At 37.2% G+C, this 19,664-nt stretch overlaps 1 long non-coding RNA gene across 2 annotated transcripts in view; it reads left to right on the top strand.

The window, feature by feature from the left end:
* The first annotated feature begins 9,613 nt into the window (after positions 1 to 9,613).
* LOC138372373 (uncharacterized) overlaps positions 9,614 to 19,664 on the top strand; it is a 369,640-nt gene continuing 359,589 nt past the window's right edge. The window contains exons 1-3 of one of the 2 annotated variants that reach the window (XR_011230806.1): positions 9,614 to 10,984; positions 11,494 to 11,729; positions 16,384 to 16,490. This is a non-coding gene — a long non-coding RNA (uncharacterized lncRNA). Of the gene's footprint in view, positions 10,985 to 11,188; positions 11,730 to 16,383; positions 16,491 to 19,664 lie in introns of those variants that run through there. The other variant, XR_011230805.1, reaches the window with a different exon arrangement.

Genomic DNA, 19,664 nt, shown 5'->3' on the forward strand with positions numbered 1-19,664 from the left:
AAATAAAATTGACCTCATACATAATGAAATAGGTAGCTTTATCATTTCATAAGAAAAAAATTAAAGAAAATATATTAATTCAGGAAAACTTGGCTTATTAGGCAAATCGGGCCTTGCATAGTAGGCCGAGAAGTGCGTTCTGGCTACTAGGTACGACATATATATATATATATATATATATATATATATATATATATATATATATATATATATATATATGTCGTACCTAATAGCCAGAACGCACTTCTCAGCCTACTATTCAAGGCCCGATTTGCCTAATAAGCCAAGTTTTCATGAATTAATGTTTTTTCGTCTACCTAACCTACGTAACCTACCCTAACCTAGCTTTTTTTGGCTACCTAACCTAACCTTACCTATAAATATAGGTTAGGTTAGGTTAGGTAGGGTTGGTTAGGTTCGGTCATATATCTACGTTAATTTTAACTCCAATAAAAAAAAATTGACCTCATACATAGAGAAAAGGGTTGCTTTATCATTTCATAAGAAAAAAATTATAGTAAATATATTAATTCAGGAAAACTTGGCTTATTAGGCAAATCGGGCCTTGAATAGTAGGCTGAGAAGTGAGTTCTGGCTACTAGGTACGACATATATATATATATATATTTATATATATATATATATATATATATATATATATATATATATATATATATATATATATATATATATATATATATATATATTTATATATATATGTCGTACCTAGTAGCCAGAACGCACTTCTCGGCCTACTATGCAAGGCCCGATTTGCCTAATAAGCCAAGTTTTCCTGAATTAATATATTTTCTTTAATTTTTTTCTTATGAAATGATAAAGCTACCTATTTCATTATGTATGAGGTCAATTTTATTTTATTGGAGTTTAAATTAACGTTGATATATGACCGAACCTAACCAACCCTACCTAACCTATCTTTATGTATATATATATATATATATCTTTATGTATATATATATATATATATATATATATATATATGTATATGAATGAAAACTCACACCCCAGAAGTGACTCGAACCCATACTCCCAGAAGCAACGCAACTGGTAACTACAGGGCGCCTTAATCCGCTTGACCATCACGGCCGTCAAAGGAAGTGATAGCCGAGGCTATTTGAGCCACTTCCCCGACGGCAACTCGGATGGTAATCTTGGGCATAGCATTTCACCAAATCACCTCATTCTTTGGGGCACACGTGAGGAACACAAATGCGAACAAGCCTGAATGGTCCCCAGGACTATATGCGAATGAAAACTCACACCCCAGAAGTGACTCGAACCCATACTCCCAGAAGCAACCCAACTGGTAACTACAGGGCGCCTTAATCCGCTTGACCATCACGGCCGTCAAAGGAAGTGATAGCCGAGGCTATTTGAGCCACTTCCCCGACGGCAACTCGGATGGTAATCTTGGGCATAGCATTTCACCAAATCACCTCATTCTTTGGGGCACATGTGAGGAACACAAATGCGAACAAGCCTGAATGGTCCCCAGGACTATATGCGAATGAAAACTCACACCCCAGAAGTGACTCGAACCCATACTCCCAGAAGCAACGCAACTGGTAACTACAGGGCGCCTTAATCCGCTTGACCATCACAAGGAAGTGATAGCCGAGGCTATTTGAGCCACTTCCCCGACGGCAACTCGGATGGTAATCTTGGGCATAGCATTTCACCAAATCACCTCATTCTTTGGGGCACACGTGAGGAACACAAATGCGAACAAGCCTGAATGGTCCCCAGGACTATATGCGAATGAAAACTCACACCCCAGAAGTGACTCGAACCCATACTCCCAGAAGCAACGCAACTGGTAACTACAGGGCGCCTTAATCCGCTTGACCATCACGGCCGTCAAAGGAAGTGATAGCCGAGGCTATTTGAGCCACTTCCCCGACGGCAACTCGGATGGTAATCTTGGGCATAGCATTTCACCAAATCACCTCATTCTTTGGGGCACACGTGAGGAACACAAATGCGAACAAGCCTGAATGGTCCCCAGGACTATATGCGAATGAAAACTCACACCCCAGAAGTGACTCGAACCCATACTCCCAGAAGCAACGCAACTGGTAACTACAGGGCGCCTTAATCCGCTTGACCATCACGGCCGTCAAAGGAAGTGATGTAGTTTTGCAGTATATGGCAAAACCATGCCATATACTGCAGGTTTTGTTGTGTTAATATGTTCTTATTAACTATGTCTCAAGTTCACAGTTTATCAAACAAGAATATTAACATTCGTCAACTCTTAAAATCTTATATGTTATCTTGCTGGTGCAAAAAAGGGTGAATCTTTAGGAACAGCTATAGTATCTATATATCACAAATGGTGTTTTCCCTAACTCAAACAATGTAGGGTTTATTATTCTACACATATTTCTAATGACTCTTAGATGTTTACATTCTCTGAAGTATAATTGTGAAGGCTGTGTCCATCACTCTCAACACAGATTCTTAAACTCGTCTCTGCAGGTTCAACTATATAATTAGTTTCCATTTTGAATTTCCATGGACATTTGTATCCAAAATGAAACCAATGTGGTTTCCTTCAGCGCCTTCAGCCAGCACATTTGCTCATTCATTTCCACAGATTCCAACAAGGTAGGGGATTTACAGAAATTTGTATATTCATATTGTTATATATTAAAAATATGAATGCAGTTCAATATGATAAGACAAATACATGAGTTTATGATAAATTCGTTTTCTGTGATATACCATTGATATGCTCTTTTTTTCTTTAAACGGCAGACTAAACTAAAGTGCTCACATCAACAGATTTGATGTATAAATGGTCAACGCTCAACAGAGTTAGTATAAATGTATTAGTATAAATCTTACTTGTCTCATTGTTAATTCACATTCAATGTCAACTTGTGGTTGCATTGTACAAGGCCAACACAGATGATCGAAGGAAACTATGCTCTAGTTCCATGAAGTTGCTATTTGGTCTTTACTCAATGCATTGTACATGCATTGTACAAGGCCAACACAGATGATCGAAGGAAACTAACTCTGCTCTAGTTCCATGAAGTTGCTATTTGGTCTTTATTGAAATTTGACAAGGCAGAGTGGCCTGCAACAACTACACCATCTCCACATCTAGTTCATGCTCCAGACATAAATCATGACACTGGTCCTGTGTATCCTGCTGCTGACCCGTCAACACCTGGCCCGTCGGGTGTGAGGCGCCCTCTCTTCACGTCTACACCTAGTGCTGAAGCTGAATCTGATGAAGATAATTCATATTCCACATTAGTGTTTGAAAACAATAGTGAGAGCGACGATTCAGACAGCAGTTTATTGCCAACCCAGAGACAACAGCGACGTGTTGTTATAGCAGAGACTCGCCTGAACTATAAATTGAAACATGAGCTGGTAAAAATCCCCAAACGTCGCAGGTGTGAAGTGTGTTCAAAGTCGGGTATCAGGAAGGAAACTGGTATAGCGTGCAAGACATGCGATGTTCCACTTTGCGTCATACCTTGTTACACCACTTATCACAGGAAAAGGGTGTATTGGGTGGACAAGAAATAACCACCTACATCAGCTTCACTCCACCTAGGAACATCTGTTGAGCAACTTCAGGAATCAGTACCTGAAGGAGGTGGAGTGGAGATAAAATGCTCAACTTATTTTACTACAATCGTCTTTGCTTTGGTAAGTACACATAATTGTCTTAGATTGTTTCAGTATTGTAGTCTATTTTCTTAGGAATATTTTGATACCTAAATGAGAACTGTAGCACGAAAACTAAAGTAAGTATACATGAAACAAGAGAAACTTTTTTTGTGGGTGTTGCGGGTGTGAGTTGGAGTGTCAAGAGCGGGTTCCGGTTGTGTGTTTTCCGTCATCTCTACAGCTGTGAATTCCAAGGAATTGTATTTGATATGCATATGTCTGTGTAGGGAATTTTATTCCGAACACTATACAAAAAAAAACGGTGTGAAACAAGTATAAACTTGAAAAACATGAGCAAAGTAAAAACTTTTGACGCTCACGGGTACAAACACGCGTAAGATTTTATTCGCCGCAAATTTATTTGACGCTGTGTTGGCCAACTCTACCCATGTTCTTATAGAACTTTCTATTGCGAACACATTGCTATAAAAATGAAATACGTAGCTCCAGAAATAATGTCAGGACAGTGAAATCAGTATAAACATTCAAAGCCCTGCATCACACCAGTGTCGTCCCTGCTGAAATCACGGCTAATGCTTCGCCCAGTTCCCACACTCGTGCGGGTCACCCGATACCATAATTAGACATTGATAGGCTTATGTCTGGGTGGGGAATTTTATTGTGAGTTCAGTGATATCAAAATGAGCGCTGTAGGATGACTGTGAGGCTGGCAACAAACGAAAGAGTATGAACATTTACTTCCTGTTTGGGTGTCACGGCGAGTCATCTTCGTGTTTATTTACTTCGTGGTGGGATACCAAATGCTTCGGTGACATTTTATGCATATGATCTTGTAGAGAATTTTATTGCCAACGCATTGATACCAAAATGAAAAACGTAGCTCGAGAATTGAGGTTAGCAGCGTGAAAAGATTATAAACTTTTTTGTGTTTACGCTTGAGCACAACCCGCTTGTTTTTCCAGCTAGTGCCGCGCGCACTAAAGTGTGCATTATACACACCATAATGCACCAGTACACACCATAAGGCACCAGAACACACACCATAAGGCACCAGTACACACCATAATGCACCAGTACACACCATAATGCACCAGTACACACCATAATGCACCAGTACACACCATAAGGCACCAGTACACAATAAGGCACCAGTACACACAATAATGCACCAGTACACACCATAAGGCACCAGTACACTCCATACGGCACCAGTACGCACCATAAGGCACTAGAACACACCATAAGGCACCAGTACACACCATAAAGCACCAGTATACACCATAAGGCCCCAGTACACACCATAAGGTACGAGTACACACTATAAGGCACCATCAGTACACACCTACAGGTATTTGTTTCTGGTGTGGTGCTCATGGGATCTGTTACAACCTTCTAGGAAGCTTTTAGGGTCAGGATTGACATTACAGTGCAGCGTTTTATATATATAAAATACACATGAGAGTATGTGCAGGGACTTAATATCTAACATATTCAGAGATTTGAGTAAGGGGTCCATATATCCCAGCAAACACAGAACGTTTGTGGACGTTTTTAAATGGTTCCACAAAGGTAATACTGTAACTTTTGACATAAATACGTATATCTGATGTTCTTAAAACCAAAGGATATAACTAAAAACATATATTCTTGAGACACAGTTTTTTAAGATTTATGTAAAAATTTAAAAATAATAGTGAATGCTATGGTATTATAATGTTTTCATGCTTTATATTTAAGAATAAATAATTTTCAGTCAACATTTAGTTTTTTTTGTTTACTTTCTGTAAAGCTATCCAATTTACGTTCTTATAACATAAATATAACATTTATATGACGTCAGTATAACGTTATTTACACGACATCATTACGTTATTATGATGTTATATTAACGTATAATTCCTGTGTGAAAACCAGAATATATATTGAACTTTATGTTTTAAACCTTGTAAAGTTATCATAAAACTTGGAATAAGACGGTAAGCATGCTTTACTTATGAAAATATACAAACAAACCAACAAAAACATTTTAACATAAAAAACATAAACATAACATAAAGTAATTGCATGCATGGGAGTTAACTGGAACTCTGTAATATTGCATACATGAACCTTAAGGTACAAACCCAGTGTATTTACTCATGCAGTTCTTTCCTAAATCTAAATTTTTCCAATTTTTACACTTTGTTTCGAGTTCTGTCTTGTGTTGCTACTTTTAATACCCCATTAATGTCCCCTTTGTTATGTCCATTCATCCCATTGTGCACCTCTACCATATGTCACTCCTAATTCTTTGCTTTTCTAGAGAATGTAATATAAGCTTTGACAATCTTTCTTCATATGACAGGTTAACAGGTAGAACAAAGATTACCATTTATATATGGATAACTATTATAAGTCGGTTTGAATGAGTGAATTGCTGCTTGAAGATAGGTATATACACCTGTGGTACTATCAGATTGCATCGTGGTGAGCCTAAAACCCTTCAGATCCAAGCAAAGGGTAAAATGCCAGCAGATACAATTGCGAACACATTGATACCAAAATGAAAGACATATGACGAGAATTGAGGTAACCAAAGTGAAAAGAGTGTTCACATTACATTGCACTAGAGTGCTCCCGGGTTACTTTCTCTCACTTTCTCTGTTTTGTGCGGATGGTACACCTTGCTTTTGGAGTTTATATGCATTTAAACCTGTAGATAATTCTATTGCTAACACATTGATACCAAAATGAAAGACCTAGGATGAAAATTGGGGTGACCAAAATGAAAAGAGTGTATACATTTTATCGCTCTTGTGCGCTCCCTGGTAACACACTCTCGCTTACTCTGTTTGTTGCGGATGGTAAGCCGGGCTTTTGGAGTTTATATGCCTTTAGTCCTGTAGAGAATTCTATTGCGAACACATTGATGCCAAATTGAAAAAACTAGGATGAGAATTGAGGTAACAAAGTTGAAAAGGGTATACACTTTTCAGTATTATCACACTCTCTAATGTAATGAGAGTTGCCTGAGGGTGGCTCAGCTTTCTTTTTCTGGTACCCTTGGCCTACATTCATCTTGTCGGCGGGTGGAGCGCGCTGCTGTCTTTGACATTATATGCACATAGTTCTGTTGGGAATTCTATTGCGAACGCATTGATACCAAAATGAAAGACATAGGACGAGAATTAAGGTGACAAAGTTGAAAAGAGTATACACTTTTCAGTATTTCCGCACACTACCAGGGAATGTCCAAACAAAAATGGAGAGAGTGGAGGGGTAACTTGCCCAAAACGCGAAAGTGTTTGGGGAGATTAACTTTCGTTCAATACTATTATGCAAAAGGAGCCACACATCTATAGTTCATCCAATAAAATCAGCAGACTTCTAGATGTTACTACTGCTCGGCTTAGACTCGGTTACAAGTATTTCTGGGAATTCTCATTATCTGCCGATGTAGACCTGACCAAATGTTAACTGTCAACAAAATTATTTGCACACCCTCCGTCACTATGTGATAGTGAATTCAGAGACAATTCTATAACCAATGTACCAACGATGTGTCAATATTTCATTCAAAATGATCTGGTACCAGAAATTTTAGCCAAATATCCCCAGTTTGCTAACTGTAAGTAGTAACTAAGTGATTGTAACCTATCCACCGCTGCCCACTGGATGGGGAGCGGTGTGCAGGACAAACATATCAATTGTGACACTAGCTCTCCACATATGTCAGTTGCTTAATTTAGAAACTGTACTTGTGATCGATCTCGAACCTATTGTTGATGTGACGACTTATACTGAATTTTGTAACTAGCTCATCAAGATTGTAACTTGCTTAGCTAAATGAATTGTTGGGTTCAGTCCCTGAGCCCATTATGTGCCTCTGCAACCCTTTCCACTACCGCCCACAAGATGGGTATGGGGTGCATAATAAATGAACTAAACTAACTTTAAGGCATCCTGAAAGAAAGCTTGGAGGGCTTGAAAAATTGCAGAACGAAGCCTTGAGGATAATCCTTGGGTGCCCTCGTACCACAAAGATACTTAATATGAGAAAGGAACTTAATATTCCGAGCGTTGTTTATCGTGTTACTGAAAATAACTGTCAAATTGGTATAAAAATGCTTAGGCTAGCTCATCCTAACCGTTGCACAGAAGCCCTCCAGAATTTCTTTATTGAATGTAAACATTGTTTCAAATAGATAAATAAAATTGGAACTGAACTCAGAAAGTATCAGATTTATAATTTGTACCAAGAGAGACAACAATAGCACTTTCCTGCACTGTAGGAAATTACACCCTTTTCAATTTTAATCCCTCCCTTTCCATCAAAGGAGCAAATTAGAGATCAGTCCCAGCTTTGTCTTGAGGCAAAGCTCAACGTCTTAAGCCATATTGATGCTCTGTCCACAGAGCATTCTCTCTCTCAAATCATATACACTGAAGGTTTCCTACAGCGCCCAACGGGTGCAGCTGGAAGTGCAGTTGTCCTGGCAATAGGATATGACTTATATTTTGAGTGGGGAGTCCGTATAAACAACTGGGCCTCTACCCTTCAGACTGAACTATTTGCCTTGCTCCTTGCACTGAAATGTGTACAAGTATCCAAACTTGATACATTAGTTGTAAGTGACTCTTTATCATCCTTAATTGCTCTCAACTCTTTAAGACATAACTGTAACATGCTTGTGTCTGAAGCTAGACACAAATACAATAACAACTTGAGGAACCTTATCATAAACAATAATCTCAACAAAAATCACATAGTTCTCAGAGGTGATTTCAATATTGACCTAGGGCTACAAAATAACCCTCAAGTAGACTGTTTCCTCAACAGCATGAATTCCTGTATGCTCATCCCCGCAATCACCAGGCCCACCCGAGTCACTCAAACATCTGCGACTACCCTGGATGGACCAACATAACAGCTCCTCTTACATCAAGTATAATCACTGACAGAACAACTGACCACTATCCTACCTTCCTTGTAGCGAACATGGCCATAACACCACCAGGTAACAAGAAAATTACCTTTAGGTTACAATGTGAAGCGGCAATAGGCAATCTCACAAATGCCCTCCACAATGTAAACTGGGAATCTAAATTTATCAATACACAGGATAATAATTCGTTAACTAGCCTCTTTCCAAAATTTAAAGCCTTTACAATACTTATTGTCCTCTCCTCACCAAGCAAGTAACTGGCAAAAAGGTTAAATAATCCCTGGCTCACTAATGGCATACTTAAAGCAATCGACAAGAAACATGAATATGAAAAAAAACTTAGGATTGGCCTAGTTGGAAAAGAAGTAGTTAAGAGGTATGCATCAGTGCTTACCAGTATAATAAGAGCAAAGCGTTCCTATTACGAGAATAGATTCAAAGAAGCAAAAGGCAACATAAAAAGCACATGGAGAGCCATCTCTACCATCCTAGGAGCTAAACAACATTTACATAATAAGATAAAAATCTCCAAGGATGGTTATACACCTGCAACAGATCTTGAAACAGCAACTGAATTTAATAGCTTCTTTTCATCGTTTGGTGCTCACCTTGCCCGAAAAATCCCAGAGACTCAGACATATGTTACCACATATCTTTCACGCAGCTATCCAAACTCTCTTCTCCTCTCTCCGGTCAGCCCTACAGATGTTGTGTCCATCATTCACTCGCTAAAAACCAAAGCTGGGAACATTAGTGAAATACCATCGATGGTACACAGGCGTGCCTCCCATGCCCTTGCACCATCCATAGCACTGCTGTTCAACAAATCCCTAGAGTGTCATACCTTCCCTGATATCCTTAAAAAAGCAAGAGTAACGCCAGTTCATAAAGGAGGTAACACGGCAGACATAAATAATTACAGACCCATATCGAATCTACCTATATTATCAAAATTATTTTTTTTTTTTTTACAAACAGCTCTACTCCAATCTTGTAAAATTCAATATACTAAGTCCCTGTCAGTTTGGCTTCCGCTCCCAAAAGAGTACCAATGATGCTATTGTTAGTCTGCTTGACTTAATCTTCTCAGCCCTTGACAAAAGTGAGTTTCCAATTGAACTCTTCATCGGCCTGAGAAAGGCCTTTGATACTGTTAACCATAACTACCTCTTACTTAAATTCCACCATTATGGAATCCGTGGCCTTGCCCTAAACTATATCCGATCCTATCTTAGTAACAGACACCAATATGAAGCCATCAATGATATAACCTCTCCCACTCTACCACTTAATTACCGTAAAGGTGCCACAGAGCAGCATCCTAGGACCCTCCTGTTTCTTATATACATCAATGATCTCCCTAATGTCTCTAACATACTTAAACCTATATTGTTGGCTGATGATACTACTCATCTACTCTGACCCCAACCCACTCCTGTTAAATAATGTTGTAAACAATTAATTAAAAAAAGTCTACTTGTGGTTGTCAACCAACAAGCCTCACACAAAACATAGAAAAGACCTACTATATCTTATTTGGAAACAAATCAACAAATGCAATTCAGCTTCAGATAGATAATGTAAACATTAGCAATAAAAATGATGGAAAGTTTCTTAGCCTATACTTAGACAAGAGACTCAACTTCCGCACCCATATACAACACATAACTAAAAAGGTTTCTAAAACAGTTGGTATACTGTTTAAGATCAGATATTATGTACCCTACTCTGCTCTCCTCTCACTCTATTATGCACTTATCTATCCCTATCATTCTTATGGCGTTTGTGCTTGGGGTTCAACCTCTGCAAACTACCTCAAGCCCATCATCATCCAGTAAAAATCTGCTATCAGGACAATAACTAACTCTACCTTCAGACAACACACAGCTCCCTTGTTCAAATCCTTAAACATGCTAAACAAATTCACTCCATACATTCTCCTGTGTAAATTACGTTTATAAAGCCCTTTTTCTAACTGCAAACCCTGTTCTGAAACTCTTCCTGGACAGATGTAATAGAACACATGGCCACGTCCCCACCAGACATAAATATCTCTTTGATATCCCCAGAGTCAAACTTAATCTATGTAAACACTCTATGTAAATAAAGGGACCTAGTTTATGGAACTCACTCCCTTATAATGATTTGAAAAGCTGTCCAACTTCTGCCATATTCAAAAATAAAACCAAAAAGTACCTGTAGTACTTTTTAAGTACGAGGGAGTAATGCGCAAAGCGTCCCTCACCTGTGACGTCACAGCGTCAACTGACGCCATATCAACACATCGGCCATTTTGTCGTCAGTTCAGTCATGGCGAGGACTAACCCTTCATGCAAACTGCACCTACTATCAAGAAGAAGAAGATTTTGTGTTCCACCGATAGTATTATCGTAAGTAAGCACTTATATTTTATATTTTATTAAATTAATTGATTCTATTTTTCTGTAATAAAGGTCCAAAGGGTTGTTAAGGAACAAGGGTGTACCGATACCGACGCTCAGTGCGCTCAACTCACACCAAAGTATCACCTGTGTAGCTTCTGTAATTAGTGTTAATTAGTTATGCTATAAGATAATGAAGCGAGTATAAGATTAACTCGCTACAAGGGTACTGTGTTGGGAGGTGAGGGCTGTTACTGGTGTCTGTGGGGATGTGAGGACTTGTACCAACCACTATCACCACCAGTACCTTGTCTTGCACCCTGCTTAGTTTTCCTATTGAGATATGAAGTATTATTGCATTCATATAATTATTCATTCATTGTCATTACTATTTTTATGGGCTATGTTCTGTTACCCTAATGCTTTTTACCCCTGGGCATGTCCATTTACTCTCCAGCCCTTCACAAGCCACTGCTGCACCCCCTCCATGCCCATACTTACTGTGCTTATTCTTACAGGACTGCACTGCATTATGTGGTGCTCACTGCCTGGACACCTTGATACATGCATTATAGGGTTCTGGTAGTTGTTCTACTCACCAAGCCCTTCCAAGGCCAGGCTTGACATGTGAGAGCTTGATCCAACAGGCTGTTGCTTGGACAGGCCCCTCAGGCCCACATATCCACCACAGCCTTGTTTGTCCGGCACTTCAAAATCAAATGTTTATTTACGTAAGGTACATACATATTTTTAGGTAAGGTACTCTTTATTTGGGTAAATTTATCTTCGTAGTATTTAGCTTTGGCTCGTCTAATTATCTTGGATAGCAATAACGAGTAATTCTTTGAGAATTCTTTGGAGACAATTCCTAACCTATACTTCTCCCAACCTATACTTCTTCTCAAGGTCATCTTCACTTCTTGAAGATGTTCAGGTTTTCTCTTGAAGATGTCGACGGTTGTTCCAGCAATACTGTATTTCTTTTATTGCTGAAAACCTGTTTTCAGCCATAAAAAAATAATCCTGAATCCAGAAAAAAATCCCTTTTGTATCGTCTGGAAATTTTCAAATATTGCTGATCAAACCTGAGTCTAAATTATTTGTATATATTATGAATTACAGAGGTCCCAGGACAGGGTTTTTAGGCACTCCACTTACATTTTCCCACTCTGACTTAACCCCCATTTATACAAACTCAGTCTTATCTTTTAGCTAATAATTTATTGTACACACCATACTCAGCCTGTGTAGGGTAGTTTATTGTGCATGTGTAGTATATATATTTGTGTAGTATATTTGGTATATTTAATGCCTCTAACCTCTCCTCATAGTTCTTGTCCTTCAGTTCTGGGAGCCACTTAGTAGCATGTCTTTGCATCTTTTCCAGTTTGTTTATGTGCTTCTTAAGATATGGGCACCATACAACCGCTGCATATTCCAACTTTGGTCTAACAAAAGTCGTGAACAATTTCTTGAGTATTTCGCCATCCATGCATTTAAAAGCTCTGAATATTATCCTTTACCTGCAATTGGTTGTTGCTGTATTTATAGAATATGATTTGTTCTACTTTACATTTGTTTGTTCCTTTTTTTCAAAATTTCTTTCTGCCTCTCTCCTCACTGCCGTGTAGTTGTTTCTCTTTGTATTACTGGTATGTTTGGGGGTTTGGCCTCTTCGTATATTGATTCCATTTTTGTGTCTTTTGGTCTCTGTCCGTCTTGAAATTTCAGTTGAACAAATCCTGTTTCCTAGTTCTGCATCTTTGTTTTGGTATAAATGTTTTTGTTCCTTTATCATATATTTCACAAAATTGACATACTGTGCATTAATTCATCTCAATTACTTCCTTTCCTAACAGCAAGCCTTTCCAGTAAAATTCTTTGAATTCTTTTCTGACTTCCAGCCTAATGTTTGTTTTATCCTAGTGTGTATGATGCCTAGCGTGTGTCTGGTGCCTGTTGTGTTAAACCGAAGATAAATGCATAAGTATAGGTCAGTAATTTCTCCAGCTTTGAAAGGGGCTTTCATTATGCAGCAGTATTCCACTCTAGAGAGCACTAGCGTCTTGAAAACTATCATCGGTATAGCATCTCTAGTGTGAAAAGTTCTTGTTATCTATCCTGTCATTTTTCTTGCAGTTGTGACGGCTACTTTATTGTGTTCTTTAAATGTAAGGCCTTCTGACATCAGTACACCCAAATCCTTTACGTTGCTTTTCCGTTCAATGTTATGATTTGACTGAGTTTTGTAAGTGGTTTCCGTTTTTATATTTTTTATTTTTTCCGTAGCGCATGAGCTGAAACTTATGTTCGTTAATCACCATGTTATTTTCTGTAGCCCATAGAAAGACCTGATTTACATCTGATTGGAGGTTTGCCGTGTCCTCTATGTTGCCTACTCTCGTGAAGATTCTAGTGTCATCTGCAAAGGATGATCAAGTACTATAGGTTGTGTCCTTGTCTATGTCCGATATGAGGATGAGAAAAAGTATTGGAGCAAGCACAGTACGCTTGGGGACTGAGCTCTTTACGGTTGATGGTCCAGATTTTATTTTGTTGACTACTACACATTGGGTTCTATTAGTCAGGAAGTTGTATATCCATCTGCCTATTTTTCCGGTAATTCCTTTTGAACGCATTTTATGTGCAATAACACAATGGTCACATTTGTCAAAGGCTTTTTTTTGTCAAAGCGTTTTGTTTGTCTTCCATGGCATCTAGTGCCATGTCAGAGTGGTCCAGCAACTGTGATAGGCAAGAGCGCCCTGTTCTGAAACCATGTTGTCTGGGGTTATGGAGATGCTGTGATTCCATGTATTTTGTGATCTTACTTCTTAGCATTCTCTCAAAGATTTTTATGATGTGCGATGTTAGTGCTATCGGTCTGTAGTTTTTTGCCTCTGCCTTATTTCCTCCTTTATGGGGCGGTGCTATCTCTGCTGTTTTTAGTATGTCAGGGACAATGCCAGTATCTTGGCTTTGTCTCCAAAGAATGTGAAGGGCCTGCGATAACGTTTTTTACAGTTCTTGATGAATATAGAGTTCCAAGAGTCAGGGCCTGGTGCAGAGTGCATAGGCATACTGTCTATGGCTTCTTCAAAATCCAGTGGGGATAGGATCACATCTGATTTATGATTTGATGTTGGTATCATATCCATGAAAAATTCATTTGGGTTATCAATCAGATGGATGGAGAGCTACACTCGTGGTGTCCCATTTTCCCAGCACTCTTTGTCATATAATGCTTTGAAACTTTTGACGGATTTGGCCTCCACCACCTTCTCACCTAACATGTTCCAACCGTTTACCATTCTGTTTGCAAAAGTGAATTGTCTTACATTTCTTCGGCATCTTTGTTTAGTTCGTTTAAATCTATAACCTCTTGTTCTTGAAATTCCAGGTCTCGGGAAATCTTCCCTATCAAGTTTATCAATTCCTGTTACTGTTTTGTACGTAGTGATCATATCTCCTCTTTTCCTTCTGTCTTCTAGTTTGGAATATTTAATGCCTCTAATGTCTCCTCATAAATCCTGCCCTTCAGTTTTGGTATGAATGTTTGTGTGCCTTCATCGTATATTTTGCAAAATATGGAATACATCTCATTTACTTTACTTTAAGAATATGGTTCGATCAATTAAAAACCCTCTTGTTCAAATTGCAAAGAGACTGAAAGAGATGCAGCATGCTCAATGGATTATATATTAGTGATTATTATTAGGATTATATATTAGTGAATCATATTAGTGATTCAATTATTATGGTCATAAAACAATAAACAAATAGTTTTGGTGTTATTACACTCTATTCACAGGTTATATATAAGTATCTGCATGTTTTGTTCACCATTACAAACCACTAAGTTGGTTTGATTTTTGTTGAGATTGTTATTTATGATAAGATTCCTTACGTTATCTGAGAATGAAGCTATGTCGGTATTGGGAAATCTATAGATGGCACTTATAGTCAAGGAGGATTTAAGGGATTTACTGGAGAACTTGGCAAAGGTATATTCACAATAGTCGTCTCTATTACTAATGAGACTATTGCAGATGAAGGTATCTTTGTAAGATATTGCTATGCCACCTCCTTTTTTTATTAGGCCTGCAGTTGTGAATGGCTTTATTATCAGCCAAGTTGTAGCATACAACATAGCATATATATGTATATGGCATACATATATATATATATATACACATATATATATATATATATATATATATATATATATATATATATATATATATATATATATATATATATATATATATTATATTATATTATATTATATTATGTTACAACATAACAGGCCAATTACACTGGATTAATCTTTGTGTTTAGATAGGAGATGCCTCGTATGGGCCAATAAGCCTTCTGCAGCCCCTATGTTTATCTCTTATGTATCCCCCCATGTTTTCACCTTCATTGTATTATCACCTGACCTAATGCGGGTATAAAATCAACTAATATATATATATATATATATATATATATATATATATATATATATATATATATTCAAAATTCGTCAGTGTACTACATTTTTGTTGTTGCTTTTAGGTGATGCTTTTAACCAGTGTACGTGGGTCTGATTGTGCAACCACAGTTCGAAGAATAATGAAGATATGAACAAACGGCCTGTGGTCACTATACAGTCTGGAAGGGCAAAAGAAGAAATTGGCATTTCTACAAAAACAAGAACTATATAATGTTATTTTAAGTAAGTAACCAAAAAATTAAATAATTTTTTTAAAGTTTAAAATTCACTTAAAAATGTAAATTTTAAGTTAAAAAATTTTAACCAAAAAACTTAATATTTTTCATATTTGGAACCATTCCATAATCCCAAGCATAAATGATTATATTTCTATCACTTGCTCTTAAGATTGTTTCATTTAATAGAGGTTGGGCATAATTGTTCTCTGCTGCTAATAGAACTGACTGACTTAGCTATAGGAAAATGTAAACTTAATTGGTTTATCCATTACAGTATTTTGCAGTTTATTTCATGATCCTGTGCTTAATACTTGCATAAATAGTAGATTACAAAATGCATTTTTATATCATTAGTATTGAATAATAATAATGCAAATAATTGACTTATAAATGATGTACAATTAATTGGTAGGTGATATTATATTATTAATATTTTTTCATTCTTGCAAAGCCTTAACAAAGTCATTAACATGTTAATATAAACTTGATCACCTTCCACTTATTTTCTCATGTGCTACCTACATGTACAAAACCTTATTCCTAAATGCATATTTTGTTCTGAAACTTGTCCTTTATATGTTGTGTATCACCATCTCTGGAGAGTTTTATCTGATTGATGTATAAATTACTTTTAATTTTACAGAATATTATTGTTATACTGAATTTATTATTATATAAATAACTTAATTTTACAGAATCATCTATCAACGCACATCCACAAGTTGAGGAGGAGGATGTGACCTTCCAGATGTCTGAAGTACTGAAACAGGCACCAAACAGGCCTGGTGGATCTAGGTACAAGGTAAAATAATTTAAATTTTTTTTTTTTTTTTTTACTAATTGTCCGATATATATATATATATATATATATATATATATATATATATATATATATATATATATATATATATATATATAATATGTATGTGTGTGTGTGTGTGTAATTACCTAAGTGTAGTTAAAGGATGAGACCGTCTTCCCAGCACTCTTTGTCATATAACGCTTTGAAACTACTGACAGTCTTGGCCTCCACCACCTTCTCACCTAACTTGTTCCAACCGTCTACCACTCTATTTGCGAAAGTGAATTTTCTTATATTTCTTTAGCATCTGTGTTAAGCTAGTTTCAATCTATGACCTCCTGTTCTTGAAGTTCCAGGTCTCAGGAAATCTTCCCTGTCGGTTTTATCAATTCCTGTTACTATTTTGTATGTAGTGATCATATCACCTCTTCTGTCTTTTAGTTTTGGCATATTTAATGCCTCTAACGTCTCCTCGTAGCTCTTGCCCTTCAGTTCTGGGAGCCACTTAGTAGCATGTCTTTGCACCTTTTCCAGTTTGTTGATGTGCTTCTTAAGATATGGGCCAACTTCTGTTGTTGGGCACCACACAACAGCTGCATATTCTAGCTTTGACGTAACAAAAGTCATGAACAATTTCTTTAGTATATCACCATCCATGTATTTAAACGCAATTCTAAAGTTAGAAAGCGTAGCATAGGCTCCTCGCACAATATTCTTTATGTGGTCCTCAGGTGATAGTTTTCTATCTAGAACCACCCCTAGATCTCTTTCTTTATCAGAATTCTTTAAAGATTTCTCACATAATGTATAGGTTGTGTGGGGTCTATGTTCTCCTGTTCCACATTCCATAACATGGCATTTATTAACATTAAATTCCATTTGCCAAGTGGTGCTCCATATACTTATTTTATCCAGGTTTTCTTGAAGGGCATGACAATCATCTAAATTTCTTATCCTTCCTATTATCTTAGCATCATCAGCAAACATGTTCATGTAATTCTGTATACCAACTGGTAGATCATTTATGTAGACAATAAACATCACTGGTGCAAGAACTGAACCCTGTGGTACTCCACTTGTGACATTTCTCCAGTCCGATACATTGCCTCTGATTACTGCCCTCATTTTTCTATGTCAGAAAATTTTTCATCCATATTAGAAGCTTACCTGTCACCCCTCCAATATTTTCCAGTTTCCAGAACAACCTCTCTATGTGGAACTGTCGAATGCCTTTTTTAGGTCCAAATAGATGCAGTCAACCCAACCATCTCTTTCCTGTAATATATCTGTTGCTCGATCATAGAAACTGAGTAAATTCGATACACAGGATCTTCCAAATCGAAAACCATACTGTCTGTCTGAAATTATATCATTTCTCTCCAGGTGTTCTACCCATTTAGTTTTAATTATTTTTTCCAATATTCCAATTCCAATTTTTTCCAATAATGTGTGTGTGTGTGTATGTATATTTGTGTTGTTGAATATGACTGAAAGTCATAGTCTTTCTGCCCCTCTCCTTACTGCTATTGTTGTTTCTCGCATCTTTGTATTGCTTGTATGTTTGGGCAATTTTTCCCTTTTTCCTAGTTCTGCATCTCTGCTTTAGTATAAATTTTGTTGTGCCATTATCATATATTTCACAAAACTTGACATACATCTCATGTACTTCATGTCCTAACAGCAAGTGTTTGTCAAATTCCTTAAGGAAATATCTGAGTTCCCCATAATGACCTCTCCACAAGTCAGGTTTTTCAACTGCTTCAAGCTCATTTTCTTCCAGATTATAATGCATTGCATACTTTATTCCCAAAAAGACATGGTCACTTTTACCCAAGTGACAATGTCACTTGGGTAAAAGGAGGGAGGTACTGAAAGGAGGAAAAGGGAGGTACCAAAGGAGGGAGGTACTGAATGATAAATATATCTTTCTCTTTCCTGGTAAATATAATATCCAGCATGGAGGGAACATCCCCTTCCCTCATCCTCGTAGCTTGTTTAACATGTAGAAACATGAATGTTTACAGGGTGAGGTTTACGAAATTATATATATATATATATATATATATATATATATATATATATATATATATATATATATATATATATATATATATATATATATATATATATATATATTTATTATTAAATATGACCGAAAAAGTAAGATTAATTATTCTAACACGAATTTTCTCAATCTTTCGTACATTACGCTTCACTGTTGGAGGTAAATAAAAAATCACTTCTCCAAAATTCATTTTTATTTCTAGTCTGACGCGACACGGGCGCGTTTCGTAAAACTTATTACATTTTCAAAGAATTCACAAATACACAACTGATTAGAACTTACGTCTCTCTGATATTATATCTACATTTGAGCGAGGTGGGAAGGGTGATGTGGCATTAACACAAGACAGAACAGGAGGGGATATTAATAGGGTATTAAAAGTATCAACACAAGACAGAACAGAAACAATGGGTATTGAATAGAAGTGTTTGTAGAAAGCCTATTGGTCCATATTTCTTGATGCTTCTATATTGGAGCGGAGTCTTGAGGTGGGTAGAATATAGTTGTGCAATAATTGGCTGTTGATTGCTGGTGTTGACTTCTTGATGTGTAGTGCCTCGCAAACGTCAAGCCGCCTGCTATCGCTGTATCTATCGATGATTTCTGTGTTGTTTACTAGGATTTCTCTGGCGATTTCTCTGGCGACACAGAAATCATCGATAGATACAGCGATAGCAGGCGGCTTGACGTTTGCGAGGCACTACACATCAAGAAGTCAACACCAGCAATCAACAGCCAATTATTGCACAACTATATTCTACCCACCTCAAGACTCCGCTCCAATATAGAAGCATCAAGAAATATGGACCAATAGGCTTTCTACAAACACTTCTATTCAATACCCATTGTTTCTGTTCTGTCTTGTGTTGATACCTTTAATACCCTATTAATATCCCCTCCTGTTCTGTCTTGTGTTAATGCCACATCACCCTTCCCACCTCACTCAAATGTAGATATAATATCAGAGAGACGTAAGTTCTAATCAGTTGTGTATTTGTGAAGTCTTTGAAAATGTAATAAGTTTTACGAAACGCGCCCGTGTCGCGTCAGACTAGAAATAAAAATGAATTTTGGAGAAGTGATTTTTGATTTACCTCCAACAGTGAAGC

Source organism: Procambarus clarkii, chromosome 38 (assembly GCF_040958095.1).
Source record: "Procambarus clarkii isolate CNS0578487 chromosome 38, FALCON_Pclarkii_2.0, whole genome shotgun sequence".
Taxonomy (NCBI): Eukaryota; Metazoa; Arthropoda; class Malacostraca; order Decapoda; family Cambaridae; genus Procambarus; species Procambarus clarkii.